We start from the raw sequence: 15,366 nt of genomic DNA, 5'->3' as shown, positions 1-15,366 counted from the left end.
GCTCCAGGTCCCACTCGTCTTTGTTTTTTTTTTTTTTCTCCATTAAACTAAACAGGAAATAAACTTGACGCTTTGATTGACGTGGGGTTTGCTCCCAGAATTAGTTTGTTTAGACATGAAAAAATAGATAAAAATAAGCCAGTAAATATTACCCCGTCGGGAAACGCACATCCACCTTTTAGTAAACTTTTCTGTCTGAGCCCAGGCAACAACAGTGATGCATGTTTCCGATGAGCTTAGCTGAGTCTGTCAGCGCCGCCTCCATGAAGTGTAAGTGGACACCGAGCAGCACCCCTAATCTTCCCCTCCCTTTGAAGTTCACCTGTGAAGCATAAGCCGCGCACGCAGCCAGCCGCCCAGTCAGGCGGTCTGGGAGATGGCGGGACGTGAAATCAGTTAATAAATAAATCAAGCTGCCTAATCTGCCTGACGAGCCGGACATTGCAGCCTGTAACCGAAGCCGCCGGTGTCTGATGACTCGGGATCCCACCTTCACATCACCTGACCCTTTAATCTTTAATAGCATTTCCTCTGGCCCCCGAACCCCCCCCCCCCCCCATAGTAATCAATAAGGCGGGGTCTGTTCGAAGCAGTGTCTTCATCAATGCAACATGGCAGATATCGATGTCGTCGCATGTCGCCATGAATGAAAAGCGGAGATTTAACGCGGCACTTGACCTGGACAGTTCTTCCTCTTTAGTGGGATAGTTCACCCAAAATTAAAATTTCACCTCTGTGCAACTCACCACTTTGTCTATGTGGCTGTACAGTTAGAGACAAACTCCTTTGTTTTGTTTTCTTTTAAGCCAGAATGTGCTCGTGTGTGCTGTGTTCATGTGAGCTCGCACAAAATCAGCACTCGTGACAGGAATCCCTCCCACTCTGAACTGAAATCCTCCGACATTGTGCCATTCTTTGTGCATTAGTTTGAAGTAACTTTAGACAGGCAGCTCTCTGTCGCCCCCACTGGAGGGTTTTGGTGATGTCATGGCCTGACATGAACGCAGGTGCTGACAGGAATCTACAGTGGATGTTGTGGCAGAAAAATAAATAAATGAATGAAATAAAGTGGTGTTCGCACTGGTGTGTTGACTTCAGGACACTTGATAACATCATGTGGAAGCATTTTATATTTAACAGGCTGCTGCATGGATAAAAAAAAAAAAAAAAACATCACCAGAGCTTACTTCCACAAAGTGGTTTCAATTTTAGACAAATGCTTCCTTTAAGGCCACTGAGCTGCGGTTCGCAGGCGTATTAGCCGTGTCACTTTGACAAGGTCATGTGTGGGGCGCATCATGCGTGTTGGCACCTACCACCTTCAAGGTTCCCTTTGTCCTGCCGTCCGTCCGGTAGCTTTATGTGCTGCTTTTGAGGTACGCGGTGCACAGTGCTTGAGGTCGTCTTCGGTTGGCACCTGCAGGGAGACGCAAGCAAGTCAGGGTGAACCTAGAGATGAAATGGTAATTGTTTGCATGCACTTTGCACACGCTGAGCAGCAACCATGTTAACATCTGCGCACACGCATTTACAGAGCGGGAGAAAGAGAAATAGATGGGGGGATGGGCTGGGGTTGAATATATTTGAATGGTGGAAAATCATTAAACGAGGGAAAACACAGGCTTATGCATATTCATAGCTGACTGTCTGCCTCGTCTACAGGGATGAATTTATGGTGGAGGCGCACTCAGGGCCTCTTTCTGCACTCATAGATTTAATGCAAATATAGTGAAGACCTGTATATTTTGCTCCTCCGAGATTACACAGTAGAGATCTGCAGCTGATATCCAAGTCAGGCTGAACCTACTCAGTACTCCAGATTATTATTACCGTATATGAGGCTATATGCGTGTGTTACTCTTTGTCAAAATGGAAACACTGTCTAAAAGATTTACTTCCTCTGCTTCACACCCTTTGACAGCATCTATCACTTACAGAGCGAGAATAACACTTTGTTTAAGAACCTTTATGGCCTTTTAAATTGGGAATGAATGGACTTTTGGATCTGATTGATTTTGGTTGGAAATATCTTGTGACACAACATTGTTAAAGCTGTGACCATGACGATGATTCATTTATTTTTATTTACTTAAAGTTTATTTAGCCAAGCTAAACAGATGAGGAACAGAATTTGTTTTTTAGTGTGGCCTGACAAGGAGGAAAGGACTCTTGAGGAAAAGGTGGAAAATGTGTGTTTAAAAAAAAAAAAAAAAAAAGAACAAATAACAAATGAGACAGCTGAAATACACGCACAGGGAAAGGGGTCTATATTGCATTTTTGAACAGTTTGTCTGTATAGATCAGGCCGCAGATTAGCAAGAGAAAGTATTTCGGGGTGGAATATTTTAATGAAACTTTCGCCAGCCATTCATTGTCGCCGGAATGGGGAGTCAAAGGAAATGCACCTCTAGGTTCCAATTTCTCTAATGAGCCATAAAGTTAATTTAGTGTTTTACAGCGCTCCGAGAAAAGCTTATAGCTAAAGTTTCTCACTTCAAACATGTTCTTTCCAGGGTGAAAGTGCAGACAGAAGGGCCAGATAGAGTCAGATAGGATTCTGATTAAAAAACGTTAGGCAGGGAGGAAAGCGCTGAACGAAGAGACGGCCTCGTATGGATTAAAGCGCAGCTGCCAGTGTGTGCGTATGAAGTGTGCGCTGACACAAACCAAAACCTTTTGGGTGCAATACGCCGGTTTGCCAAAACAGTTTCATAATTTTAAATATGGCAGCGCGTCTGCACACACACACACACACACACAAAAAAGAAAAGGGTAATGCCTTTTTGCCTTTTTTTTTTTTTTGCAAGGTTTGGCATCAGCTGCGCAAGAAATGCGAGGAGGGGTAGCTGCGACTTCATGTTAAGTCAAACACATAAGTGCGGTTTGCTGATACTGATCATGCTTGGATTGTTCCTTAAGCCTCTCCTGGCAGAGCCTTCATAGCATGTGTGCTGCGCGCGCGCGCACGCACACACACACACACGGGCGCATAACATCTCGCACTTTTTTTTTTTTTCTTTTTTTTTTGGAACAGAGGGAGAAAGAAAGGAATGTCTCTCTCAAGCACAAGATAAACACAAACACATTTCCAGGGCAAACAGGAACAGCCCGGGCTCGGCGCAATCTGTCGCCGCTCGCGCTCACGTGAAAACACAATCTGCCTGTCACAGTAGATGATGTTGTCAAGCACTCTGCCACGCTGCTCCTGAGAATTAGCCAGCTAGTGCGGAAGCACAAGGCACATTTGTTGGATGTCAGAAATATCTGAAGATGCTTCCAGCTTCGTCTTCTTCTTCTTTTTGGTATTTATCACTCTCAGTCATTTATCCTACACCAGCTCCCTAATGAATTTAGCAGACATTTGCTGTTTTGACACTTGATTGATGCTGCATGATGTGAAGATCAGACTCTTCACAGGGGCTACAGCGAGACCTGTAGGCCAATTTAACTCATGGGCTCAGCTGGGGAGCTATAGATCTTAGTTCTGCCAAGCTGCGAGCGTGCGTGCGTGTGTGTGTGTGTGTGTGTGTGCGTGCATGCATGTGCATGACAGAGACGGTGTGTTTGTTGCTGAAAAGACAAGCCTTTGAAACAGCGACAACATCAGACAATAAGACGTCGACGTCAAACCATTTCCATAAAAGCTTTTGGATGTCAATAATTTCCACACCAACTGATCAGTGTGGCAAGACCCCGCGCTCCAACGTGCGTGAATGTATTTTAATATAAGTCGAAAACGCTCAAGAGACTCAGAAGACACAGGTTGTTCACGTCATGTATTGCTCCAGACTTGTTCAGCCTGAACATCTGGGTTTTGTTCTCGGGGAAAACAGCCTCAGCCACTTGGTGGGAGAGTCGAGAGACAAGCTCCTGCCAATCCACACCAGTTTTTTTGTGTGTGTGTGTAACTTCCCCAAGTGTTATATTGCACATGATTTGGAGCCTCTTAGTAGCACAGTTCATAATGAAACTCAGACGGCAATATCATCGGTAATTACAGTGATGCAAATTGTATCACTGTGCAACATAATTAGGGGAGCAAAGGTGAGAAAGTGACTTTTAATTAACTGACAACATATGAGCTCATATTACGAAATTCATAAAACAAAGACATTTACCATAGTCAAGGTGTAGTGGTTTGTTTATTAAAGTGGGAGCAGAATCAAAGTAACACTGTCTTAACTTGTTTGGGGAATTTGACTGGTGAAACTTTTTTTTTTTTGGGGGGGGGATACAAGTATCACAACCGCTTGCATTTACACCAGCACCTTGTGGAAATGCACAAGTACATCATACGTTGATGCATTACAATAATCTCAAACGTCAATAGTACATGCTGTGACGGGTATAAAATAGAAGTGAATTTCTCTCTTTCAACCATTTCATTTGCAGTATTTACTGCCATTTTTAGGTATATTTAAAAAAAAAAAAGTTACTTTGTCTTTCGAAATTTCAATTGTATTACTGTCTTATACAAGATAATTATAGGTCTAAGAATAAATAATGATGATTCCTTTTAAAGATAATTGTGTCGAGCTCTAACAGCAACTTGAATAATCTTTAACTGAAAAATGCTACAATTTTATTTTTCTAGGAACTTAGTTTCAACACATAGTTCTATTCAAACTTTTTCAAGTGCAGAAACAATACCAAGGCAGTAAAAACAAGCTGGGAATGAGTCACAGACCCTGCTTGAATGACAAGCAAACAGCTGTAAATTGAAGTTTAATCACACCCAAGTCTCAGCAATGTGTTTGTTATCCAGTAGCTGAGAACATTATTGGAACTATCAGCCTCACATTTCTTAAAGGCCCAGTGTGTCAGTATCAGTAGCATACAGCAAATGGTGTTAATTTCATTTTCCAACTGCGATGTCAGTGTTTATGATTTTTATTCTAGGTGCAATAACACTTTATTGCCAATTTGACTGACTGCAGTGGTAATTATCACATTCAGGCTCTACATATGACGACAAGCAAAAAAAAAAAAAAAAAAACAGACAAAATCAGCTTCAAAACTAAATACATATATTCTACTCAATACCTACATATTTTATCATCAAACGTTCTATTCCTGTTGATCAAGGGTCTGTGTTATTAAAACATCTGTTGATAAATCTGTAGATTAAGCTAAAAAAAACAAACAAACATGATGTTGACAACAACCCCAGATAATATAATGTAATGTTACTGTAAGACCAATGGAGTGCTTTCTCATGTCCACGTGGGAAACTGTGATATCTAAAACATTGTCACATTCAAGAGGACCAATCTTTTTTTTTTTTTGTTTGTTTGCTGGCACCTAAACCAGGTGGTGAAAGCTTGAATCTTCTCAGTGTGCCCCAGTGTTTTAACAGAACTCTTTCCAAAGCCAGACCAGAGTAACTTAATAACATCTTCAGCCTTCAGGGCCATTTTTTCTTGCTCTTCCCTATTGCCAAAAACATTATTCAGAAAGTGCTGATGCTGCAGCATCCATGCTAATCTTCCCAACAGCAGCAAGCACCCCTGTTGCTTCCTGGTCTTCTTCTGCCATTTATAGGGGCAGTTCGCAACCGATTCTGAGTATGTGGTTTATTTTTACACAAAAAACAAAAACTTTCTCTGTTGCAGTCAGCAGGGATTCAAGTGTTTGTCGACACGTGTTAATGCCAGTCTTGTTACGACATAGAGTTGTCCGCATGTTCGCAGATCACCTTGACGTCGACGGTAAACACCAATCGTGGACAGGCTCTGAACACTTTAATGGCTGCGCAACAAACCCCTTGCTGAGTGGTGTTAAATGAGAGACAGCGTTGCTGATTTGCATGTGTCGTGTTTAACCAACAGTTTTCTGTCTGTACACCTTTTATGCATTATGGATGAGGCACAAGCTGAACAACAAGCTCTTCTTTTGTTCTGCCTGATGCTCCAGTTACATCACAGGAGAAGCCCACGGTCCTGTGACTGTGCTGACTGGCTGAGACACAGAGCCGCTGGGGAGCTGTTGATTACACCCAAAGCTTCTGCACTTTGTTATATTATGCACATGTGACGACGTCGATGGAAAAGAAACAAATATGCACAATCTCAAAGTTAACTTTGCTAGTTTGTATTTTAGTTTTTTTTTTTTTTTAACTGTCTTATATACTGACTGATACTATGCAAAGGCTATGTGTCCTCCTCAATGTGTGATAGTGATCGATAGCAGTTCTGTTTCTCCAAACACAACAGCTGTCCACCTCTTACACATGCATGTCTTTGATAGTTTTGGCTTGATGCCTGCGAATTAATCACATTCATAAAACTTTCAGCTTGCTGATTTTAAAAATCAAAACTGTTCATCATCAATGTTTATGTGTCATGTGCCATAGGAGGACCATAAAAAGCACATTTTGTCCATAGAGGCGGTATCCACCCCTGGCCTGTAGTTGTCTGTGCTGCCTGCAGGGGAGCTGTGCATCCTTCTCAGCATACTGCAGCATGGGATCTAGGCCACTTAAAAAAAAATAAGAACAATAAAGCAGCTTCTATTAAATATGTAAACAGATTGTACTACTTTACATTTTTTACATCATGCATCACCATGACACTACAACGTTGTTGTTGTTTTTTTTTGTCTCTTCTCTTATTGTGTCTTCAGCTGTGGCAAGTGTGAATGCCAGACCTTTTCTTTTGCCAGTATATCAGGGCTCAAAGTTCTCTTTGTCTCCCCTAGATTGAGAGGGGGAAAAAAAATTTCACTCTCTGCTAATGATTTTACCTCCTTTCTGAATGGCTGGAAAGTAATTCCCTATGAACTGCTCCAAAACAAGCACAGCTATTTCATTGTTCTCACTGCCCTTTCTCTAATTGTGCCCATAAAGGAGAGATGCCAATGTTATTTTTTTTTTTGTCTTTGCCCAAGAGCTACCGACCAGTGTTTCCTGGGGTGGTGCAAAAGCTGCGTCGGACACATTAGTGTCAAATGAGCAGGGATGGAAGAGAACGCAATGGAAGCAAGTTCCAGGATAAATACGTTGATTTTTTTAATTATTTAAAAATGACAATTTACTGTTTTAGTTGTTCTGAAAAGGGCTCACTATTATTACTGAACCATGCGTGTGCACATACTGGCTACAAAACTACAAACTCTAACCCACTACAGGGTAGTCGATGTAACTTTAAGAATGTCATGCAGTGAGTTGGGCCGTTCTCCCCGCTTGAAAGATTGTAAGAGAATAGCCTATGACAGGGTTCTTGTTCTGATGGTGATGGTATTTTTAAATGGAGGTGTGAAGATGAGCAAAATAGATATGACGCAGGAAGCTGCACCATAGCCACATACAAATGTGCAGGTTAATGGGGTGGGAGGTGAAACAACTGACAAACAAAATGAGCGGACAACGTGAAAAAAAACTGCATGCGCCTTCTTTTAACAAGTGTAGCCAAAGAAGCAAAGAAGAAAGGCAGCGTTAGTATTACTGCAGAAATATTTATGATGTTATCAATCTTGATATTCATTTTTTTTTTAGGACAACAAATCCTTTGATTAAATAGAAGAATCGGCCCATAAATTATAAAGAGCCTATAGAGCCTAAAAAAAGGGCGAAGAGAGAGAAGAAGAAAATAACCAGTTTCAAGTGAAACAAGCAATTGCACAATCTCGGGTGATATTGTGTCCTGTGTAGCGTAAAACAAGTGTTGGATGACGCAGAGGGTGTGGTTGGTAGAAGGGTGACTGAAGCGTGAGCGACTCACTTTGCCGTGATGTTGCTGTTTCGGTTGGTCAACATTGAGACTGTTGCACAGGCATCTTTTTGTTTTGGAAAAGGGAAGTATGGACTCAGACATGTGGGGTTACACCAGGAGTTTAATGACAGGAGAGCATCTAACCCGTGCGAGACGCTGGCTTATATGTGGAATTGAACATTTAAGCCTAATACATTTCATGGAAAAACAAGAGATTTCTGTTCAATGTCCAAACCACACATCGTTTCAGAGCCCCGTCTGCCTGAACCCCTTGAAGTTCAAAGACCAAAGCCCTGAACTCACAATCCCCAACGGTTAAGTTTTGCTTACATTGGGGTACGACTTTTGATCAACGGGCTCTTGTAGAAAGAAGTCGCCCACAAGCCAGATTTTGAGGTTCACCGTTCCACAATAATCCGGCTCGTGGAATCAAGATGGAAAAAATGGGATGAAGTGACAGAGGAGATGTACTTAGCAAGGGGGGGGGGGGGGGGGGACCATTGTAGTCACAGATTGAATGCTGATAAAAGTTGGCGAGGCACCCTCGAGTTGCTTACAGAGAAAGACATTCAATTTAGATCTTTCCCTGATCAAAACAAAATAAAGACTCAGGCACTGCTGGTTTGTACAGACACAAAGTGCTGCGACTGCATTAAGCAAGCTGGATGATCTCACAGTCGTCATCTGACGTGATGACAAGGTGGATCATACTATTTAAAACCATGATGTTGTTATCATGTGGATTCCAGAGAGAATCCTTCCCCTGTGAAAGTGAAAATAAGACGTTGTTGCCATTGTCCAACAACAGTTTGGTCAAAGAACCAAATCCAAAATTAGTGGAATCGAAACGGAGTAGGAAGTTAGCTAACTTCTGTCTATTCCGCCAATGCAGTCAGGTGGGAATGCAAATGGCAAGTTTGACATGGTTTGGTCCATTAAGTATCTGGCCAATGGCACAGCGGCTCGGCATTCTGGAAGTGGGTGTTGAGACTGACAAGGACCGCTGGGAAGAAGATTTTTCAAGAAATCTTCATCGAGGCCAGGTGTAGCAGGTCAGTCAAGCCCCCAAGGTGTTTTCTAAATTAATGGGTGAAAAGGGAACAGGAAGTTGTTGCCTAGTCATCTTTCCTGCCACCTCTTCTAAATAACGCAGATAAAAAAAGGTTGAGGGTGTATTCCCACTGGTATAGAAAATAGTCATGTGATGTAAATAGTCCATAAATACTGCAGTTGGTGATTTAGACCTTTGCCTGCGTCTAAATACATACACCACTTCTGTCTAGGTGCACCAAGGGAACAACACAACCTTTGGTTAAGTAATAAAAACAGAAAGTCAACTTACAGTCAACGAAGCTCTGATAAAAAGTGTACACAAAAAATGCATTGAATGGAAAATAATTGCATTCACTGATTTCTGGTCAGAATGATTTTCAGGAAATCAATTTCACTGATAGAACAATATCGTCCTGTCACTCACTCATCCCTTCCCCAATTGCTTAAGAAACTCTAAGAAACCGACGACACGCAAGTTGTGAAATCACCAACCGTTGCGCAAAAGTCCACGACAACTTTGTCACAGTGGGAATCAGCGCTTCAGTCACCGCCTGAGCCAACTTCCTGAACAATTAGGGATCAACCGGCACGGCTGAGCAACTTCTGCCGCACTCTCACCAAACAGCTGATGGCGTCTCGCTGTGAAGAAAAAAGTCAGTGGGGCGGAATGGAGCGTGCGTCTAATCAAAGGGACGCCGCGTTCTGATGCGTGCTAGCGAGGCCATATAGCGACCATCGGCGCGGGCCCACGACACACTGCGGAGCTTGGCAGGCGAGCGGCAGCGTCTAAAAGCTCTTTGTGCCTCCAGGATCACCCCGACTCATTCTTATTCAGACATGATCAGAGGGGAGGCAGGCAACTGAGATTAGCTGCAGATCAAAGGAGCCGCCTCGCGCCAGCGCTTGTGTTTTGTAGATTTAGGCGGCCCCGGCACACAGGCGTTGTACGGTGACGGCAGAGCGTCACACTGTTTTCTGGCCTCGGCATTGCTCACGGGGTTCGACGGAGAGAGAGAGAGAGAGAGTCTTCATGCAGTCGGCGGGACTGCAGCTGGAAATGTTCCAAAATGGCATACGAAAGAAAACAGTAGAAAATGAGAAGGAAATATCGGGGGCAAAAATGACTTTGTTGTTACTGTAAGCTATTACAATGGACCGAAGACACTTTGCGAGCCGAGGCAATTTAAACTGCTCCCCCATGCACAACAGGTCGCGATTACGTGATAATGTTTTTAAAAAATAAAATGCATTCCTCTCAGTTAAATGTCGAAGGTAACTCAAGAGCATCTGGATCCATGGCGCCCACCACATAACCATGGAAACTAGCTACTGCTCTGGCAAATTACTTCACTGCTGTGTCTTAACCTTAACATTTACACAGGGACACCAGAGGAAAAAAACAAGAAAAAAAAAAAAGTATACCTGGATTGAATTACATTCCACTAAAAACTAACCCAGCAGTGGCCACAAAATCTCCAAGACACTTGACGGCAACTTTGTCCAGATATTGCGTGCCGACTCACGTTAAAGTTAGGGCTTTATGTGATTGAACACGTAAACATATTTGGCTTGATACTCATTTCAGACATCACCGTAGAAAGCAAACACAGCCTCCAGCTATTGACACTGCACAAACATGGCAACAATGAGAAGAAGAAGAAAAAAAAAAAAAAAAAAATCCAGCAGCGGAGTGCGAAGGTAAAACGACAGGATGAGGTGAGTTTCAAAGGCAGAGAGGCAACTGCGTAGGAGTGCTCGCCGCCCTACAGAGAGAGAAAACAACGAGCTTCCTTGAATCCACTGACCATCAAAGCAGTGATTTCAGGGCCAGAGAAGCCAAGACATGGGGACTCGGTGGTTTCTGTACACATGGGCCGACGGTTCTGAGGGTCCTGCCTCTTTAATTTCTGCTGAGAGGACAGTCCACCAATATCTGAGTGGGGACATGTCCAGCTGTGTTTCAAAACTCATCAACTACACAATCCACACTCTTGCGGACAGGTTTTGCCCAACGCATCCACCACACAATGAAATAATAATGTACAAGTCTGTAACATTAGACCACACAAAGCAAATACTCAAAACTGCTTTCTTGAGTAAGCCACAGGGTGGAGTGACACTGAGAGTCACTAATTGTTTTTTTCCCCCAAAAATAATAATACATGTTTATCTATTTATATGCTTTATATATAGAGAGAATAAATATTGAACTTTTCCTCTGAATAAAATTCATCATGCAACATTGTTTTCGGCTTAAACTGTATTATTATTATTATTATTATTATAAATTATTATTATTATTATTATTATTATCATTATTATTATTTTATTTTTATTATTATTATTATCATAAACAAATATGGAACAGCAACTAAAATCTTTCACCTCTCATTATTGAAACCAAGTCTTTGCTTCAGTCAGAAATGTTGCTAGCTTGTTTTGGGGGATAAATGCCGTGAGGGCGTAGCCAGCTTTGCTTCCCTCTTTTGTCATGACTTTTTTTTTTTCTCTTGACAAGTTTGTTCTCCCGCTTTCGCATCGAAATGCACATATTGCTTCTGAAGTGTGTATTTACCACTTAGGTAGCCACCTCAAGGGAGTGAGTCACTTGGAAAAGCAAACAGCATGTTAAGGCCATGCTCTTTTCTCTCCATCCCAGATTGTGCGATGAGATGTTCTGAGCAATTACTCTCAAACTGCCTTGCAAGTTGTTACAACATTAAAGGGCGACTTTAGAGGATTAGAGAAATGGAAAGGGGAAGAGAAAAAAAAAAAAAATCCAGGTTGTAGCGCCGGCTCCTTAAACAAGTTGCCTCGCCTCGGAGGAAATGTGATGTGGACTTTTCAAACTTCATCAGTTCTGGGAGGCTCAATCAGCTTCCCCGCAAGAGCCCTGCAGCTGGGACCCCTGGCCAAGAGTCATAAAGCTTCTCTGGTGTCCTTATGCTTTGTTAGGAGTGGAGAAAAACTTAAAGTAAACACTAATTAAATGTATCTTTTGGCCCTGGTCGTACTGGCGTAATCATTCCTGTGTCAGGCCGCATGACAAAGACATCATTCATAAATCCAGCACGGCTGTAATGAAACAATTTGGCAAGAGCGTTTGAAAACAAATATCAGAAGAGTTCAAATTGAGCAGCTCAAATATCTAAATAGCAGCCTCCTAATCTGTTAAACATGTCGCGACCCCACTGCGCAGACTTGGGTTTTTGAAATCCCAACAAAGGCAGGTTTTCCAGCAGCAGAATGAGATCCGGCGGAGGGTAAGAGGAAGGGGAAAGGTGCGCTGGGATGGAAAAAAACAGAAAGAAAAAGAAAAACTCACCCGTGCCGTTTCTCTGCTTCCCCAGGAAGTTTGTCACGGCCTGCAGAACCTGCTCAAGGCCCAGCTTCAAAAATGTACAAAAAAAAAAAAAGAGGCGTAAAAGAAACACAATGGAGACGCTTGACCAAAAGGTTAAAAAAAAAAGAAGATAAATAGAAGAGTGAAGTTGCCTTAAATAAATGACCTGCATGCGATAAAGCCAGACCAGCTGGCTTCCAATAGAAACCCCCGATTTGGGTTGTGCGTTTTCCCCCCCGATCTCCGTCTGAACTGAAATAAGGTCTGGTTCTTTCCAAGACCCCACAAACGCGCGCCCGCAGACAGACAGACAGACGTACACACACACACACACACACACACCCACTGGCCTTGTACACCTGTTCCCATCACTCCTGGGTAAATTTAGCCTTTGAGGGATCAGCAAGTACCCCCCTGGCCCCAACCACCCTAATCGAGCACCCAGTCACACACACACACACACATATACGCACACACACATACACGAAACTCCAAACTACAGTAAACATCAGTGTGTGCTTCTCGAAATCAGAGCCGTCACTGTTTTAAATCAACAAACAAAACAAACTCTTATGTAAAAATAACAATCATCTGTCAAACAAATTTTCTTAATCCTTTAAAAAATATATATGTATATATATATATATATATATATATATATATATATATATATATATACATATGATGAAAAGGTCAGATGGCTCTGGCTGTTGATCGCATTCATAGGCCTAATTAAAGCATTGCTACCTAATATGGGCGGCATGGTTGTAAATTGTGTATAAAACTATTTTGGCAAACGCTTGTGTTCCTGGCGTTCACGAGTTATGTCGATTCATCATAAATCTCCCAAAAGCAGAGATTACACGACACTGATAACATTTGCACATACGTCAAAGCACCAGGTGCAATGGGTTACACCTATAATTTGGTCATTAAACTAAGTAGTCAAGGCTGAAATCCACCCACAGTCTGGGTTCTTCCAATGGACTTCTGAGTAAGCGTGTTTTTTTCCTTCCCCTCCCTGATAAAAATCATACATCCTCTTCCAAGAGAATAATTTTCCTAAGATTCTGGCACCTGGAATGAAAGTCATTTCTCCGTCTAAACGACACATTCAGCGGGGACGGCTAATATCAACAAGCTCAAATGGTAATATTCTCTACGGCTGCTTTGACTTCGGCAGGGCGATGTGGGGGCGGCACTAAGGTAATTTTATTTTGTACTGCGTGTTATTTTCCAGTCGGGGTCTCGCACCCGATGCCAAAGTCTAATGCCGATAATGACACAGAGTAATACGTCCTAAACGACTGCTTTACGTGTCACACTTAAAATCAGCCAATTTTCTCCGGCGGGAATTGACGGCATTAAGGTAAGATGAGCAGAACACAGATTGTTTTCTTTCCCAGAATTCATCCGTAAAAGGAGGAGCGGTTGAAAAAAAAAAAAACAAACAAAAAAAACAAAAACAAGGTGTTCCCTGGATGATAAGTGACAGTGAAATATGCTTTGCATTGACCTGCTTGTATTGTTTACAATGTTTCTGGGCAACGATAATCAACTAATCCGGTTACGGTGAAAAAGTTTTCGGTCACCGTGGTGACCTGCACCCCAGCGTCGGTGCGGTCGGCGCGAGCACCTACCGGATTGGTGATGAGCTCATGATCCTCTTTGGGCAGCGATGGATGTTTACGGGAGCTCACTTCATTACGGCGCCGCAAGACGAGGGGAGGGATCCAGTGTTTCTGCCGGTAACGGAGCCAATTTATTACACGTGTTGGAACAATGTGGATCTCTGTGACGGCAGAGAGGCCCTTTTTAGGCCTGATCAGTTCCTTCTTTATTTTAGCTTTTGAAAAAACAGAATCTGTAACAAAAAAAAATAAAAATAAAAAAGTATCTTTGTTTTACTTTCAACGTTGAAAGCGAATGCCACAATTCAAATTGTATGCAAACAAATACAAATCTCTCACAACTTAAGACAAAAGGTTTCTGTACATTAAAAATTCAACGGCTTGATTGTCATAAAATCAGCACAGAGCTTCATGGTTGCACTCTGACATCACGGCTCGTATCATAGAAATATGCGAGAGAGAAAAAGGGAAAACGAGCTGTTAAGATTTTTTGTGGACTTCAAAAACCACCAGATTCCACAAAGTGAGAGGGCCTTCGATAATGAACACCTTAATTTGTGCATTTGTGTCTGCGTTTCACGACATTTTCTAAGTGTCTAAGTTGCCCATGGCACGACAGTATGATCCCACTTTCCTCCACGCAGCGAGGCATCGTACGCAGAGGGGGAATTAAATAGAAAACCCAAACACGCTCCTGCTCCCGCCACAGAGCAATTGGTGCTTCTGCAGCAAAGAAAAAAAAACTTGCACTCTCCCCCTCCTCCTCGCCCCCTTCCCACTCCCCCTACGTCTCGAATAAAAGCCTCCTCCGCTGCCCTCGCTTTTTAGCGTCGGCGAAAAACTTCAGGCCCGTTTAATGGCGTTTCTCGGAGGGGCCGGGTCGACGGTCAGCGGACTGAAACCCTGACTGTGCCTTTATGAGCGTGGCAGGGTCGGGCGGAACAGAGAACAGAGTGGCCGTCTGTGGCACGCTGCCGACCACAAGAACCAGCGCGGCCGCGCCGGAGTCAGTTCGCTTTTAGCGAGCGTCCTGCCCCGATCACGCTAACCAGCCCTTACACTCTGTTTGGTTTGGGCGCTGGGATTCTTCGCCGCTTATGCATTTGTGTGTTCTTGGAATTGCAGTTCACCAAGTGCTTACACGTGTGTGTGTACGTGCGTCTCGTTGCGAGCGTGAAAGGGTGACAGGCTGCGGGCCGGAAACGCAGCGCGGCACGGCGCGGCGTCTCCTCTGAGGACTCCTTTCACTCCCGGGTTTTATTTTCCCCTCCCTCCGGTCCTGTTGCTTCATCATTAAATCATCAGCAGAAAATTAAAGTAATTATTGCAACCGACCCGCTGACAGGTTTACGTAACCCCTGGGTGGATTTATGAGGAGGGCTTTTTATAACAACTTCGACGGTAGTCAGGAGCGACCCTGAAGAAAGATTTTCACGCGTTCCTCAGTTTCCGTCTGTCCTCGCGCGGAAAAAAGGATTTTATCTTTTTTTTTTTTTTTTTTTTTGCACTTTCACTCCCGACCTCTCTGCGCCCAGAGCGCCCGGCCTGGTGCGAGGTGGACTTTGGAGCGTGCACGCCCAGCCCGTGCGCTCCCTCCGCACACAAGGTCGCTCTGTGTGTGTTCAGCCAC

At 43.2% G+C, this 15,366-nt stretch overlaps 1 protein-coding gene across 1 annotated transcript in view; it reads right to left on the bottom strand.

Annotated features, from left to right (window-relative positions):
* LOC142899923 (myocyte-specific enhancer factor 2C-like) overlaps window positions 1-12,324 on the bottom strand; it is a 66,344-nt gene extending 54,020 nt beyond the window's left edge. The window contains exons 1-2 of the mRNA XM_076043870.1: window positions 12,088-12,324; window positions 1,317-1,417 (exon numbers count right to left, since the gene is read on the bottom strand). The gene's annotated coding sequence lies outside the window, so the exon portion shown is untranslated. The remainder of the gene's footprint in view (window positions 1-1,316; window positions 1,418-12,087) is intronic.
* Between the last annotated feature and the right edge of the window lie 3,042 nt (window positions 12,325-15,366).

Source organism: Nelusetta ayraudi, unplaced genomic scaffold, assembly GCF_046127955.1.
Source record: "Nelusetta ayraudi isolate G7.1 ecotype Tasmania unplaced genomic scaffold, CSIRO-AGI_Nayr_v1 ptg000078l, whole genome shotgun sequence".
NCBI lineage: Eukaryota > Metazoa > Chordata > Actinopteri > Tetraodontiformes > Monacanthidae > Nelusetta > Nelusetta ayraudi.
The sequence above is the reverse complement of the archived record's forward strand: the minus strand, read 5'-3'. Positions and strand labels throughout refer to the sequence as shown.